The 16,763-nt window shown below is 49.2% G+C and overlaps 1 protein-coding gene across 1 annotated transcript in view; it reads right to left on the bottom strand.

The window, feature by feature from the left end:
* LRRC8A (leucine rich repeat containing 8 VRAC subunit A) overlaps positions 1-13,117 on the bottom strand; it is a 58,035-nt gene extending 44,918 nt beyond the window's left edge. Inside the window, exons 1-2 of the mRNA XM_048512175.1 lie at positions 13,028-13,117; positions 1,635-1,812 (exon numbers count right to left, since the gene is read on the bottom strand). The gene's annotated coding sequence lies outside the window, so the exon portion shown is untranslated. The remainder of the gene's footprint in view (positions 1-1,634; positions 1,813-13,027) is intronic.
* Between the last annotated feature and the right edge of the window lie 3,646 nt (positions 13,118-16,763).

The raw sequence follows: 16,763 nt of genomic DNA, 5'->3' as shown, positions 1-16,763 counted from the left end.
AACATGTTTTTAAAACAGCCCAACAGGGAGAATTATCCCGTTTTCTACCTTCGCTAACCAGCCACATAGGAAACAACAGGACTTTATGATTTTTGGACCTAATGGAATTTCTAACGGAAAAGCAGACCCAATTAGTAACCCCCTCTTGGCACACACAAATAATTAGTCACCCACTCTCGGGAACTGGTGAGAACCGGCTGGATCCCACCTCTGATTGAAGCCCAAATGTTTGAAAGCTGTTGATCCAACATCTCAATACAGGGAGGCAGAGGAGACAAACCCAGTACTACTTTGCTACAAAGTGCCTTTCCCGTCAGGTGTTAATAGCATTCCATATACAACCATGCTTCTTTGCCACAGGAATAGTTTGTGATGAGCAGTTTTAACCCCCAGTCCAGTTAATGCAGCACCTAAGAGCAGCAGTGGCGTAGTGGCTAAGAGCAGGTGCACTCTGATCTGGAGGAACCAGGTTTGATTCCTGGTGCCTTCTACCTCGTCCTTCTGACAGAGGCTTATCTGGGCAAGACCAGATTGGCCTTCAGCACTCCCAACACATGCCAGTTAAGTGACCTTTGGGTCAGTCACAGCTTTCCGGAGCTCTCTCAGCCCCACTTACCTCACAGAATGTTTGTTGTGAGGGGGGAAGGGCAAGGAGATTGTCAGCCCCTTTGAGTCTCCTATAGGAGAGAAAGGGGGGATATAAATCCAAACTCTTCTTCTTCTTCTAAAAACCTGAAGGTCAGCAGAGTTCCTTGACACTAGCTGAATTTCTAGCTGCAACCATCTGTTTCAAGGAAAAGACTGGCTCGGTCAGTTATTTGCAGAAGCAGACTGCTAGACCTCTCTCGCCCGATACATCTGACAGCAATAATCCCGCTTTCAAAACAGAACGGTATTCTATTACCAGAGTATCCATCAGAGCGGTTGAACAGAGAACCTGCAGTTGGTTAATTAAGTCAGCGCTTTAATTGAATCATGACCCTATTACTCTTGAAATTACAAGGCTGGACATCCCTTGGGGAGGCTCGGGCTGTGGCTGCAAGAGGCAGACGCACACAGGAGGAAAGGGGAAGACAAAAGAGTCCAGAGACAATTAAAAAAAAGGACGATAGGGAAGGCCTTCTGTTCCCCCAGAGGAGCCGGGGAGGGGAGGCAGTCCAAGCCCATTGCTCAGAGATTCAGTGTTGTAAGATTACTGTAAAAAAAAAAAAAACACTGAAAAAGGAAGCCCCAAAGGCAGATATCTGGAGTGGACTGGATGTTCTCGAGGGGAAAAGGACACATGAATCACATAGTGAAGGGTATAAAGGTGAGCAGAAAGAGTCCTTGTTGGAGGAAACGCTCACAAACGGATACTGCTGTCTGAAGCACTGAGAGAATCCAGTATTGCGAAACCAGCAACTTGAGGAGGGCCTTCTAAGAGGCTGAATCCAGGAAGCCCCTCTCCAAGTTGCACAACCAAACACTCTGCAGTTCTCCACGCTCGTGTCCGATTCGAGGCATGCCTAAGCAGTAATGAGATGCAGGAACGCTTCCCCACCCCCACCCCCCTTCATCCTTTTGCCTCGCGGGCTTTTTCCATTTGGCCTTCTCCCTCCTTGCTTTTGCATTAAATGAACAAAAAGCCACATTACCCAAAACATTGTCCCCCGGGTGCCCGTTGAGAATAGGACGCAGGCCCCTCACCCTGTGGTTGGCGTCTGTTATCTGCACTTCAGGCTTCTGTGCGGCTGGCGGACACTGTTTCCGAGAGCTGGATCCAGAGCCGGTGCTGAAGGGACACATTCCCCACAAGCCATGGGAGCAGCTTCCCTGAAATAAACACACAATACCGACTTTAAAATGCCAATACCTCATCCTGAAATGCCTGGCATTTCTGGCCAGCAACACCGCCTCCTGAAGCATAACAAGATCAATTTTCATCATAAGAACATAAGAACTAGCCTGCTGGATCAGACCAGAGTCTGTCTGGTCCAGCACTCTGCTACTCACAGTGGCCCACCAGGTGCCTTTGGGAGCTCACATGCAGGAGGTGAAAGCAATGGCCTTAAGAACATAAGAAAGAGCCTGCTGGATCAGACCAGAGTCCATCTAGTCCAGCACTCTGCTCCTCGCAGTGGCCCACCAGGTGCCTTTGGGAGCTCACCTGCAGGAGGTGAAAGCAATGGCCTTAAGAACATAAGAACAAGCCTGCTGGATCAGACCAGAGTCCATCTAGTCCAGCTCTCTGCTACTTGCAGTGGCCCACCAGGTGCCTTTGGGAGCTCACATGCAGGAGGTGAAAGCAATGGCCTTAAGAACATAAGAACAAGCCTGCTGGATCAGACCAGAGTCCATCTAGTCCAGCTCTCTGCTACTTGCAGTGGCCCACCAGGTGCCTTTGGGAGCTCACATACAGGATGTGATAGCAAGGGTCTTCTGCTGCTGCTGCTCCTGAGCACCTGGTCTGTGAAGGCATTTGCAATCTCAGATCAAGGAGGATCAAGATTGGCAGACAGAGATCGACTTCTCCTCCATAAATCTGTCCAAGCCCCTTTTAAAGGTATCCAGGTTAGTGGCCATCACCACCTCCTGTGGTACTATATTCCAGACACCAATCACACGTTGTGTGAAGAAATGTTTCCTTTTATTAGTCCTAATTCTTCCCCCCCCCAGCATTTTCAATGTATGCCCCCTTGTTCTAGCATTGTGAGAAAAATTTATCTCTGTCGACATTTTCTACCCCATGCATAATTTTATAGACTTCAATCATCCAACTATTTAAGAAGAAGAAGAAGAAGAAGAAGAGGAGTTTGGATTTATATCCCCCCTTTCTCTCCTGCAGGAGACTCAAAGGGGCTGACAATCTCCTTGCCCTTTCCCCCTCACAACAAACACCCTGTGAGGTGGGTGGGACTGAGAGAGCTCAGAAGAACTGTGACTAGCCCAAGGTCACCCAGCTGGCGTGTGTGGGAGTGTACAGGCTAATCTGAATTCCCCAGATAAGCCTCCACGGCTCAGGCGGCAGAGCGGAGAATCAAACCCGGTTCCTCCAGATCAGAGTGCACCTGCTCTTAACCTCCTACGCCACTGCTGCTCCTTAAGTGCTTTGCTTAAGGGTCCAAAGAAGTTCTGTAATCATCATCCTCGTAAAAGGTCTTACAGTTTCAGTCCCTATTACTGGGGAAGCAAAGGACGGGCAAAGGCCAACAACAGAGACACAACAAATCTTTTGGAAATGCCCCTTGGCAAGCAGGTGCCAGGGGAGGCCACGAGACTTACCAGCTGGAAAGTTCTACCCTTTTCCGCTTTCTGGGTTGGACGATAGGAAAAGAAAGGAAAGCAAGCTTTGAAATAATATGCAAACCCTCCTGCAACGCTGATATTGTTTTTACAGAACCCCATTACTGAAGAGAGCAGCAATGGTGTAGTGGTTAAGAGCAGGTGTACTCTGATCTGGAGGAACCGGGTTTGATTCCCCGCTCTGCCGCTTGAGCTGTGGAGGCTTATCTGGGGAATTCAGATTAGCCTGTGCACGCCAACACGCGCCAGCTGGGTGACCCTGGGCTAGTCACAGTTCTTCGGAGCTCTCTCAGCCCCACCTACCTGACAGGGTGCTTGTTGTGAGGGGGGAAGGGAAAGGAGTTTGTAAGCCCCTTTGAGTCTCCTTATAGGAGAGAAAAGGGGCAGGGACGTAGGTAAGGGGGGGTTCTCGGGTTCAACCCCCATTGCATGTCCGAAGCTCCGCCCCCTGCTTGTGGGTTTTTGAATTTTAAAGTGTTTTTTTTGTTTTTGGCCTGCAGGGGGCGCAGTTTTTAGGCTAACAGCACCAAACATTCAGGCTATCGTCAGGTGACACTCCTGATGTTGCCAGACAAGTTTGGTGAAGTTTCGTTCAGGGGGTCCAAAGTTATGGACCCCCAAAAGGGGTGCCCCATACCCCATTGTTTCCAATGGGAGCTAATAGTAGATGGGGCTACCCTTTTGAGCGCCCATATCTTTGGACCTCCTAAATCAAACTTCACTAAACCTAGGTGGTATTGTCAGAATAGTCTGCTGCTGATACCACCCAGGTTTGGTGAAGGTTGGTTCAGGGGGTCCAAAGTTACGGACTCCCAAAGTCCTCCATCCCCCATTGTTTGGATTGTGTGCCTTCATCCCCCATTGTTTCCAATGGGAGCTAATAGGAGATGGGGCTACACCTTTGAGAGTCCATAACTTTGGATCCCCTGAAACAAACTTCACCAAACCTGGGTGGTATCAGCAGCAAGTGTGGTGCTGCTAGCTTAACAATTGTACCCCTGACAGCAGGCACCCCCCAAATTTCCCGATTCTCTTTTTAAATCCACCCCCTTTGGCATGGATTTAAAGTGAGAATCTGAGGTCCCCAGTTCAAACGTTGAAAGTGATGCTGTTTCAGGGTGGGGGAGAATCCACCCCAAAACACCATCACTTTCAATGTTATTTTTACTGGGGACCCCAGATTCTCCCTTTAAAATGGATTTAAAAGGAGAATCTGGGCTCCCTAATTTAAACACCGTTGAAAGTGATGCTGTTTGGGGGTGGATTCCAGCGTCACAGCAGCCACCCATGGGGGGGGGGGGGTGCGCGCGCAAACCTCAGATTTTGCACTGGGCTCCATGTTCCCAAGCTACCCCTCTGCCTGGAGGGGAGAGAGAAGGGACTGCCAGCTGCAAGCTGGGGAGCCCAGCCGGAGGGGGGGGGGGCAGGTCACAGGAGTCTGCCATCCCTTGCCTCGGAGAGCTGCTTTTGATAAGCACTGAGGCCATGGGCATGGCTTGGGGAGGCGTGGCCACGCCCCCAGAGGCAGGTGGGGGTGTGGCCTCGCCCTGAACCGCCCCCCCCATAAAAATCTATACCTACGTCACTGAAGAGGGGGATATAAATCCAACTCTTCTGCGGGACCGTCTTACCCCATATGTCCCGAATCGGTCTCTGCGCTCGGCAGAGGCCAACCTACTGGTGATCCCTGGCCCCTCAAATGATGTGGCTGGCCTCCACCTGGGCCAGAGCCTTTACAGCTCTGGCCCCGGCCTGGTAGAACGTTCTTCCACCAGCTGTCCGGGCCCTGTGGAATCTTAATGAGTTCCGCAGGGCCTGCAAGACTGAGCTGTTCCGCCGGGCCTTTGGGGAGACTAGCCGTTGATGCCCCCCCTTTTCTCTTTATAACATCAAGTGGATCCTACCGCCCCTCCCCTTGGGGTTTTTGAGGGAATTGATAGTAGGTGCCATCTTTTGTGTTAATTTTAATAATGCTGCATTTTAATGGGGTAGGGTTTATATTTATTAGAGCCTGTATTAATTGATATTTAACGGATTTTAATCTGATATATGTGCTCTATTTATATGCTGTTCACCGCCCTGAGCCCTTCGGGGGAGGGCGGTCTATAAACCTAATTAATATTAATATTAATAATAATAATAATAATAATAATAATAATAATAATAATAATAATAATAATAATAATAATAATAATAATAATAATAAACAGCCAAGAGCAAGTGTCGCACAATGATGAAGGGCATTCTGAAGCCATGCACACAGTCACATACCCTCAGCTGTTTTACAGTGTGGTGGGGGTGGTTTGTGAAGACAAAATGCAGGACGTTGGCCACTTTTGGCCCCCACTGCAGAGGAATAAATACCCAAATTAAACTAAAATGCAAACCCAGACATTAATCAAGATGCAACAGTTGGCAGTTTTCTCAGATTTAGGAAGCTAGGCTACTTTTGCAATCAGATGTGTGGGTAGTGCCATGCATTTCTGAAAGGCACCAGCCATCCTTCCCTTCCCACCTCCAGAATCACTGGCGCACTCATTTCCAAAGACAATTAAAAAGAAAAATTACAAACCCAACGAGTTCCCAGACGTAGAAGAATCAAGGTTTAAACATACAACAAAACCCTGAAAGTAACGACATGGCCATCACTTCTGAAATCCCTCATTTTGACATAAGAACATAAAAACAAGCCAGCTGGATCAGAGCAGAGTCCATCTAGTCCAGCACTCTGCTACTCGCAGTGGCCCACCAAGTGCCTTTGGGAGCTCACCTGCAGGAGGTGAAAGCAAGGGCCTTCTGCTGCTGCTGCTCCCGAGCACCTGGTCTGCTAAGGCATCTGCAATCTCAGATCAAGGAGGATCAAGATTGGTAGCCAGAGATCGACTTCTCCTCCATAAATCTGTCTACGCCCTTTTTAAAGCTATCCAGGTTAGTGGCCATCACCACCTCCTGTGGCAGCATATTCCAAACACCAATCACACATTGCGTGAAGAAGTGTTTCCTTTTATTAGTCCTTATTCTTCCCTCCAGCATTTTCAATGAATGCCCCCTGGTTCTAGTATTGTGAGAAAGAGAGAAAAATTTCTCTGTGTCAACATTTTCTACCCCATGCATAATTTTATAGACTTCAATCATATCCCCCCTCAGACGTCTCCTCGCCAAACTAAAGAGTCCCAAACGCTGCAGCCTCTCCTCATAGGGAAGGTGCTCCAGTTCCTCAATCATCCTCGTTGCCCTTCTCTGCACTTTTTCTATCTCTTCGATATCCTATTTTGAGATGTGGCGACCAGAACTGAACACAGTACTCCAAGTGCGGACGCACCACGGCTTTATATAAGGGCATGACAATCCTTGCAGTTTTATTATCAACTCCTTTCCTAATTATCCCCAGCATAGAGTTTGCCTTTTTCACATGACAATCTCGTTCATCTTTCTGCAACAAGAGCCAGCCACCCAGTCCAGTGTGGGTGGTGCCATGCATCAGGCTTGTAAACAGGAACTTGCCTGGTCACCGATCCTGAGAAAGAATTGCCTCCAGATGACCAGGCAGGAAAACATTACAAAAAGATGGTTTGTCCCCTTTTCAAGTCATCGATGACTAACAGCAGGTATGCAGTAACAGGTACTTGTGGGCTTACCTCCCGTGCGGCCATACTGGAGAGGCAAAAAGGTGCCCGATGACTTTGTTCGCTCTACATTCATTTAAAACATTTATTAGCTGCCTCTCTTCCTTACAGAGCTCAAGGCTGCTTACAATGCAAAATACATTAAAATCACGTACATCAGAACCTAAAAACCAGCATTTTAAAACTGTAATTCAGGGTGGTTTTGTAAGCTTAACCAAATGCAATTAAAATAAAACCAGCTTCAACTGCCTCCTAAAGATCGAAAGTGGGGAGGGGGGGCAGGCCCACCTCACTGGGGAGGTTGTTGCATGATCATGGGGCTGTCACTGAAAAGACCCTGTCTCATGTACTCATCAGACAAGCGTTTTTTTATCGACGGACCTCTCCCTGTGATCTTAAATCCCGGGCAGGAACATGTAGGAGGGGATAGTCCAGTGATGGCGAACCTTTTCAAGACCGAGTGCCCAAATTGCAACCCCAAACCCACTTATTTATTGCAAAGTGCCAACACGGCAATTTAACCTGAATACTGAGCTTTTAGTTTAGAAAAACCGGTTGGCTCTGAGACGTGCATTACTCGGGAGTAAGAGTGGTGGTAGTCGGTGGATAGGAGGGTTTACTCAGAAGCAAGCCCCGTTGCCAGCAACCAAGCTTACTCCCAGGTAAAGGATCACACTTTAGTTCTTTGCATGAAAATCAGTGGGGTTTAACAGCGCTTAACAGGGTTACCTACACTGCTTCCCCAAAACTAGGTCTTAGGTTTAATGCTAATAATTGAGCCTAGCAGCCCAGGCCAGCCTAGATGGTGGGGTGGTGGTGGTGGTGGAGGAGGCGACTCTGTTTGTGCGTGCCCACAGAGAGGGCTCTGAGTGCCACCTCTGGCACCCGTGCCATAGGTTCGCCACCACTGGGATAGTCCTTCAGATACCCAGGTCCCAAGCCAGGTAGGGCATTAAAGGCCAAACCCTGAATTACGCTTGGGAGTGAGTTGGTAGCCAGAGAAACTGCTGAAATAGTGGGGTCCCATGGACCCAATAGAGTTGTTTTGATGTTTCTTGTGGAATTTTAAATAGAGGCTTCATCAGTCCATCGGTTTTAGCTATGGTTCAGCTATATTATTTATACATTTGTAATGTTTTCCTAACCAGCAGCTCAGCCACAGAGTTCTGCACTCACTAGATCCTCTTCAAGGGTAGCCCAAGTAGATGTCTCGAACAAGCAACTCAAGCTACGTGCTGCACAAAAAAAGCCGGGGCACTTCAATTCACCTCGATCCATTTCCTTGTCATGCTTATTCCAAAACCCACGGAAGCTGCAGGTAAATCCAAACTCAAGCTCCAACCGATTGCCAAAGCCTTCACTCCAACTACTTTCCCCTAAGGAAGCGTGGCATTAGCCCCTTATCAGCACCAGTGAACACCTTTCGCAACGCAGCTATTTGCTGTAATGGGCCTAACGTGACACGTGGGATGAGTTTTAATACCTGCAAGGGCTTCCTAGTCAATTATGGTTCTTCAACCGGTCATTTAGATGTAGCTGAGGTCACAAAGCACAGCAGGTGGCTGTAGGTGTGGACTCTGCAACCTCACATTCCACGTGAGCGAACGGAGCAAATAACTGATCAAGGCATGGTTCACGCGTGCCAAATGAGGTGCCAAATGAGGAAGCGCAAGGAAGCGGGACAGAGGATCGTGAAAGGCCACACTGTGGAATGCTCCTGTGTGGTAAACATTTCCTGCAAACAGAATCCTGAACTGCAGAAGTGTGGAGAAAGTGGACAGACCTTTGGTCAGATCTCTGCCACACTAGCTTGTGCGCCAAGACCTTCAACGGGGGTTGAATGGTAGGCATCTTTTAAGGGGCAGGGGAGAAATTTCAGGTTTATTTTGGGTTGTAAACTGAAAATGTCTTTGGCTCATTCCGCACATGCAGAATAGTGTCCTTTCAAACTGCTTTCAGTGCTCTTTGAAGCTGTGCGGAATAGCAAAATCCACTTGCAAACAGTTGTGAAAGTGGTTTGAAAACGCATTATTTTGCATGTGCGGAAGGGGCCTTTATTATTGTAAGCCACCTTGAACCACAATGATGCCCTGGTAAATGTCTACAAAGAAACATTCGGAGCTGGAGTCCACCACCTGCAGAAATTTGCCCAGGCACTCTTGCTCGTGAGAATGGAGCTTGAGAAGCCATCGTTACCCACGCAGTGACTTTAAATAAGAGCAGGTGGCAAATTAAACACACTACTGAGTTACTGGATCACGTGCACGCTCTCAACTACAGCTAAAACAGACGATGAAGTCTCTATTCAAAATTCCACAACAAACATCAAAACGACTGGATCGGACCAAAAGTCCATCTGCTCCGGCATTCCGTTTCTAAACCAGGATGCTTGTGGAAAGCTCATAAGCAGCCGCGCTCAAGCACCTGCCAATCAGAGATAGACTGCCTCTGAACATGGAAGTTCACTACCCGTGTTTCCCCGAAAATAAGACAGTGTCTTATATTAATTTTTGCTCCCAAAGATGTGCTAGGTCTTATTTTCAGGGGATGTCTTATGTTTCTGTGTTCTGTTCGTTGGACACACTTCCAAACAAAAACTTTGCTACGTATTACTTTTGGGGGATGCCTTATATTTCGCACTTCAGCAAAACCTCTACTATGTCTTATTTTCCGGGGATGTCTTATATTCGGGGAAACAGGGTATTTGGCTGACTTGGCCAAGAGTCATCGATAGGTTTCTCCTTCGTGAATTTGCCTCACCTCTTCATAAGCCACCACACCTTGTGACACAACCTCCACATTGTACAGACGAATGGTTTCTTTCCTCATTTTACTGAGCAGTTCCCTTCTGGCTTAGCACGGTAAGTATCACTCTCCCCATTTCTCCTTACCATCTTTTATAAACCTTAAAGCAGCAGTGGCGTAGGAGGTTAAGAGCTCGTGTATCTAATCTGGAGGAACCAGGTTTGATTCCCCGCTCTGCCGCCTGAGCTGTGGAGGCTTATCTGGGGAATTCAGATTAGCCTGTACACTCCCACACACGCCAGCTGGGTGCCCTTGGGCTAGTCACAGCTTCTCGGAGCTCTCTCAGGCCCAGCTTCCTCACAGGGTGTTTGTTGTGAGGGGGGAAAGGCAAAGAGATTGTAAGCCCCTTTGAGTCTCCTACAGGAGAGAAAGGGGGGATATAAATCCAAACTCTTCTTCTTCTTAAAAGCTCGTGCTTGACTACTGAATTATTACGACAACACTTTCTCACTGGCTGGTTTTCCTTCTTCCTGCTTGCGAACCACCTAAAGCGAGGCGCATTTCACAGCAGCCAAACGCAAGACACCCGATTTCGATAGAGCAGCGCAAGCGGCCGTATCCTTCTCCTCGGCTAGCCGCGAGACACAAAAACGAAGAGCTCAATGCGAATTTCCAAAAACGCAGGCTGGCATTTCATCCATCCCTGCCCGAAGCCAGCTTCCTGCCATTGCCACGACCGGCATCCTGTTCGCATGTAGTTTTTCCTCCTCTGCGCTGCAAGGAGATAGTAACCCCAGATGACCCCCTCCCCCCCTGCAAATGGAACCACGCCATAACCCTTCAGGGAGCCGAGGCATCTACAGCACACATACACAAACCCAGTTGTTACGGCAACCGCTGCCCCCGGGGCTGGGAGGCCGGGATAAACCATACCCAAAAAGCAAGAAGAGAGCCAAATGGCTGCGAGGCATCCAGGAACACAGCAAACTATTGTTGGCGCTTTTAATGCAAGAGGGGGAGGGAGACAGATTTAAAAGCGAAATACCATCCTCTCCCTCCTCAAAGTCCCCCGCAGCAAACCCACCTCCTCCATCTCCGTCCTCGCCTCTGCCTCCTCTGCTCTGCCTCCTCCTGGTGGCATTTACTCCCCTCTTCCTACTCCCACTTCTTGCTTCTCCCATAAACATGGAGCCTCCCTCCCCCCGTGGCACCCCCGTCTGCAGCCCCCCCCCCACGTTCTCGGTCAGCTGACCTCCATGCCCCCCTCTCTTCCACCCCCCCTCTCGGGCGCCACCCCCTCTATTCCCATGGCAGCCACAAATAAATAAACAGGGACTAGTATCATAGCCCGGGCTCCTTCTCCAGCCGGCTTGCGGTTGCTCACATCCTGACTCACGGGCTCTGCGTGCATCAGACCAATCTGCTTCCTATCTTCTCCCTGCCAACTCCAGTCCGCCCCCAGGCCCCGTTTCCTTCACTGGGTCAGCAGCCCCCGAAGTTGCCACCGACAAGTGTGCCAAAGGGCCCCCCTCCCTCCCTTGAAAGAATTCCTCCTCCAAAAGACCGCCTGGCCTTAAGACGCCCCAGAGTTGGCTTTTCCCTGCAGCCTCTTTCCCTCTTAATTGTTCCATTTTGGGGACATGCGTGGGTTCCAGGCTTTTACTGAAACTCTCTTTCCCTCTTACATCTGCCTTCACTCCCACCACCCAATCGCAAGTTACCAAGGCAGGGTTTGGAGGACAGCTGGTCCCCATCCCCAACTTTTAAAGCCCCCCCCCCCATATTAGGACCACGAAGAAAGACTAGGGCAGCTGGATCAAAGGCAAGCATTGGCAAAGCACCTCTGCTTCTTGCCTGGAAAACCCGGGGGGGGGGGGTCCCCATAAGCCAGTTGTGACTTGCCGGCACTTATGGGACCTTGTGTCTGTCGCCCGTCTGCCTAGGCATCAAGCAGAGCGGCACCCCTTTTCTCTACCATGCCAAGGAGTGCCCAGCAAGGGAACGTCCTGATCCCCCCCGCCCCCAATATGCACCCTTTAGCTCAGGGGTCTTCAAACTATGGCCCTCCAGATGTTCATAGACTACAACTCCCATGAGCCCTACCACTTGGCCATGCTGGCAGGGGTTGATGGGAATTGTAGTCCATGAACATCTGGACGGCCATAGTTTGAAGACCTCTGCTTTAGCTCCTCCAGAGCCCATTCGCAGATGCCCTCCTCACCATGCTGTCGTTTTCCTTCTCCGGCACCCTTCCTCTCGCTATTAGTGGCCAAGATTAGAAAAGAGGAAAGGGGAGCAAAGACACCCCCAACAGCACCCTTTGGGGTACAGTACTTTTTGTGTACAGTCCTCCAAGCCCTTCCTTGGCCACCCCACTGCCCCAATCACCTCTGGGGGCTCACTGGAACCAAGGAGATCACCTTTATCCCCCCCCCACCCGTGGTGGCGGACCTTTGGCACTCCAGATGTTACGGACTACAGTTCCCATCAGCCCCTGCCAGCATGGCCAATTGGGAATTGGGGCAGGGGCTGATGGGAATTGTAGTCCACAACCTCTGGAGGGCCAAAGATTCGCCACCACTACCCCAATCTTTCTGTTGCCCGTCCCAACGCCAAAAGCCCCGAAATCCCTCTCTGCCCCAGCTGCTGCCATGTTGTCCAGACAAGCCCACTATTCCTTGGTTTAAAAAAACACAAAAACAATTTTGGGGAGACCCCTCCCCCCCAGCTCCCTTTCCCCCCTTCCGTGCAGCCACCTCCATGGGGGCGAGTCCATACCTATAGGTCTCTTGGAATGGTCCACACATAAGTGCCCCAGATTGGGCCCCTTTCCTTCAATGGAGTCTCTACCCACCCCCCCCAGCTCTTGCCCCAAATCAGGACCCACAACCCCTTGTGCCCCAATACAAGCTTCCAACTCTTTCCCATAACCCAAGGAACAGCAGGTGGTGGGGGGGGACACCTCCTATTACCCCCCCCCACACACACACACACCCAGTACACAGCTTCTCTCCCCCTCCCACGACTTGATACATAAACTTAAGTTGCTGGTCCTCCAGGATACTCAGAGCCCCCCCCCCCCAATTTGCACTGTGCCCCCCCCCATTTGTATTGCAGAGGACCAGCCTGAGTAGGCAACACAGAAGGGCAGGGACGTTCTTGCCAGCCTCAAACAGCAGTCCCTTCCAGAAACTCGCAAACTGGTGTCTACTCACGTGCCCCCTGACACGCGTTCCCCAGTCAATGAAGTCCTCCAGGCTCTCCAGCGCCCCTTGCTCAGATCCCCCTTTTTAACCCCTTCTGTCCCCGGTCAGCGGCAAGATCTCCTCCCCAGGGACCCCCCTCAGAGCACCCCCTTTTCCCACCACACCCACCTGGCGGCGCCTTCGCGGTTCTGTCCCCGGAGCTTCGGCTTCTTTTGTTTGTCCCTCACTGCACCACTCCGGGCGGCCCCACCCCGGAAGTGACCTCACCCAGCCGGCATGGGCATCCCCGGCCCTCGCTTTCCTCGCCGCTAGCCGGCGCTATGTTGAGTGAGAATGGGGCGGACGAGTTTTGCAGCGCCATATTTGAGAAGGGCAAAAATGTTCGCCCGAGATGAATTAGTTGAAGTGCCGGTGGCCATTTTGGAAAAGGGCAGGATCAGTTGGGCATTTTTTTTTTCTTTCCCTGTGTTTCATTCTATCAGCGGAGCTTGCTAAACCGGCGAGCAGCCATCTTTGTTGTGGACGGGAGGACAGAAGAGGCGCCATGTTGGAAAAGGGCACAATCAGTTCAAGAAAAGCGTGAGCCGGCCACGTTGCAGGATGTAGAGAACGGCCCTAAATAGGTCTACTCATGCTAGTCAATGGGACTGACTCCATATCGTTAGAATTGCAGTCCTGTGGGTGAAATAAAACGTTTCAGTCTTTTCAACTTTAAACAAACAAATAAATAAGCTACTTACAAAAATCATTACAAAATAAACTTTTTAGAGGATTACCATTTTGTTTCAGTTACCCGTTACGGTGCCAAACAATACAATTAGAATATGTAGATACACTGCCTAAACAAAGGATTCTTCAGAAGGCCACAAAGTTTTCTTTTTAAACCAGTTTACAAATTCCATTCAGTAAAGAACACAAATGCTGGCAGTGGTAATAGCAGCAAAACAATAAAAAGAGCAGTTCTTTTTGAAATGACCCATTTGGCAAGGGGCAAAGAAAGCAAAATCCAGGCTGCAGACTTGAGGGGAAAGGCAGTGTGGAACAACCTGGAAACCAGTGGTGGGATCCAAAAATTTTAGTAACAGGTTCCCATGGTGGTGGGATTCAAACTGTGGCATAGCGCCAACGGGGCTGGACGGGGCATTCCGGAGGCGTGGGCGGGCATTCCGGGGGCGGGGCATTCCTGGGCGGGGCTGTGGCAAGGACGCAGCCGCTGCACCGGTCCTTGGGCGGAAAACAAATGCACGCAGGCGCAGGCTGCCACGCGCCGGTGCACCTCCTGCTAGACTGCTTCAAGCTCTGCGCGCTACTGCTGAGAGGAGAGGCATAACTAAGGCAAAAAAATCAATGGCAAAAAATCAATCTTAATTAGTAAACCCCTCTAAAAGCAATAAATAATAATAAAATAATTAGTAACCTACTCTCAGGAACCTGTGAGAATCTGCTGGATCTCACGTCTGCTGGAAACTATATGTACAACAAATGCAAACTTTTCTGGTTTTATAAATTCAGAGGATTGTCTGGTCAATTTCCCTGTGCTTTCCCTCCCCCCCCCTTTTTTTTTTACTGATTCTCTTCTGCTGTCAGCATTCTAACAACGCAATCCTAAACAGAGTTACTCCTGTCTAAGCCCATTAATTTCAGTGTATATAGACTGAAGTAACTGCTTAGAACTGCACTGTAAGGGCAGCAAGAATGCTAGATCCTCATTCCTCAGTAGGCTACGCAACTGGTCAGAGAAAAGCAGAGAATTGTGGAAAATATAGCTTACCATAGCATGAGCTAATCATGGCTCTTGCTGCAGAACAAAATGCTGTTAAGAGGGCACTGCAGTTCAAAAGTTGGCAGAAGGGGGTAGTGGCTAAGGTTTCAGGCGCTGCTGCCTCTGCAAATTCACAATCCTTTAGTCAAAGCGTATTTGACAGCTTCCCATTTTCTCTTAGAAAGATGGTGTCCAGTCACTAGCATGGAGAGAAAATTGTAAGGAGTCAGACCATTGGTCTTTCGTTGCCCATTTTGGTCTCTGCTAACTGTTAACAGCTCTCCAAGGAGCCTGGAATGTTTTGTATATAAAGCCCAAGAAGAAGAGGAAGAGGAGGAGGAAGAAGAAGAAGAGGAGGAGGAGGAGGAGGAGTTTGGATTTATATCCCCCCTTTCTCTCCTGTAGGAGACTCAAAGGGGTTTACAATCTCCTTTCCCTTCTCCGCTCACAACAAACACCCTGTGAGGTGGGTGGGGCTGAGAGAGCTCCGAGAAGCTGTGACTAGCCCCAGGTCACCCAGCTGGCATGGGTGGGAGTGCACAGGCTGATCTGAATTCCCCAGATAAGCCTCCACAGCTCAAGCGGCAGAGCTGGGAATCAAACCCGGTTCCTCCAGATCAGAGAGCACCTGCTCTTAGCCACTGCTCTTAGCCACTACGCCACTGCTGCTGCCAGGCAATCCCCTGGAATGATAATAGATCTATGGGCTACAGAGAAAATGTCAACTGGTGGACCCTGGAGTGGTCCCTCGCCTTCCCAACCCCCACCCTCCACAAGCTCCATTCCCAAATCTCCCAGAATTTCCTAATCTGGAGATGGCAATATAATGACCCTATTATAACCATTAACATCACAGCCCCCAGCATAAATGAACGTTTGCCATTCACATCTTTGGGGGAAAATTAAGCAGTATCCCTTGTTGCAATCAAGGCAAACTTTGTCCTTTGTTTTGTTACCTCCAGGAAAATAGGAAAATATTTTCCTGAGCCTATTGCTGAACTACACTGGCTAAGGATCAGAGCAAAGAGACCAGTGTTGTTCAAAAGTCTCCGTAAGGCCTGGAAAGAACGTGTATATATGAATGTGCTGATGTTTCACATGGTTTCCTTCTTGCCTTTGTCCCTTTTAAGATGTAATGTAAGCCCCTCAGTGTTGGATTTATTATATGCCAAATGTTCAGGATTATATTTTAGCTAGGTTCTCCAGTTGATTTAAGGTTTTGTTACTGTTAATTTAGGATACTCTTGCTTATATGTATATGGGCTTGTACTGTATTGGAGGTTCTTTAAGATTTCCTCTAATGTTTAAGTTTAGAAATGTTATTTTAGATATCTGTATCTGTTGGAAAAAGCAGCAGCTTGTAACAGCTGATATTAAGGCCCAAGGAAATTAGTCCTGGAATTCAGTTTGGACCAACACCCAGGTAATCCCATCTCCACCAACAAAAGGGCCTTTTGACTAACAAAGGATGGACTCAGGGTGTGGACTGAATGTTGGAAGATGTCACCCTGTTTTGCTATTGGACTGTTTGAAGTTTTACTCTCAGGATCCAGAAGCTCATTGGACTGTTCACATTTTTACTTTCAGGATCCAAGAATTCATTGGATCACTTAAACTTGTCTCTGTCTAACACTCCCAAGGAACCACCTCAGGCAAGAAGGTGCAACCTTTTCTTCTGGGATTTGATCTCATCAGCATGTGCAAAAGGATAGCTTTCTCCCTTTGGTGTTCTAGGATATTTTCCCTGTATTAGATGGAAGGAGACCGCCCCCTTCCTGGTTTTTGCACTATGGGGGTGGGACTGCCCCACACCCCGTTTCTGGGTTACTGGGGAAATGTATAAAAGGGGCTGATGCACAGCCATGTGGGGGTCCTTTTTGCTGAGCTGTGCCAGGAAATCACTTGCCAATAAAGAACCTCCCTGCTTGAAGAACATCGGCTTCCTGCTCCTCAGTGGTGTAGGAGGTTAAGAGTTCGTGTATCTAATCTGGAGGAACTGGGTTTGATTCCCTGCTCTGCCGCTTGAGCTGTGGAGGCTTATCTGGGGAATTCAGATTAGCCTGTACACTCCCACACATGCCAGCTGGGTGACCTTGGGCTAGTTACAGTTCTTCGGAGCTCTCTCAGCCCCACCTACCTCAC

The sequence above is a fragment of the Sphaerodactylus townsendi genome, linkage group LG12, assembly GCF_021028975.2.
Source record: "Sphaerodactylus townsendi isolate TG3544 linkage group LG12, MPM_Stown_v2.3, whole genome shotgun sequence".
In the NCBI taxonomy this organism is placed as follows: Eukaryota; Metazoa; Chordata; class Lepidosauria; order Squamata; family Sphaerodactylidae; genus Sphaerodactylus; species Sphaerodactylus townsendi.
Note: the sequence above shows the minus strand (reverse complement) of the source record. Positions and strands in the feature narration are given on the sequence as shown.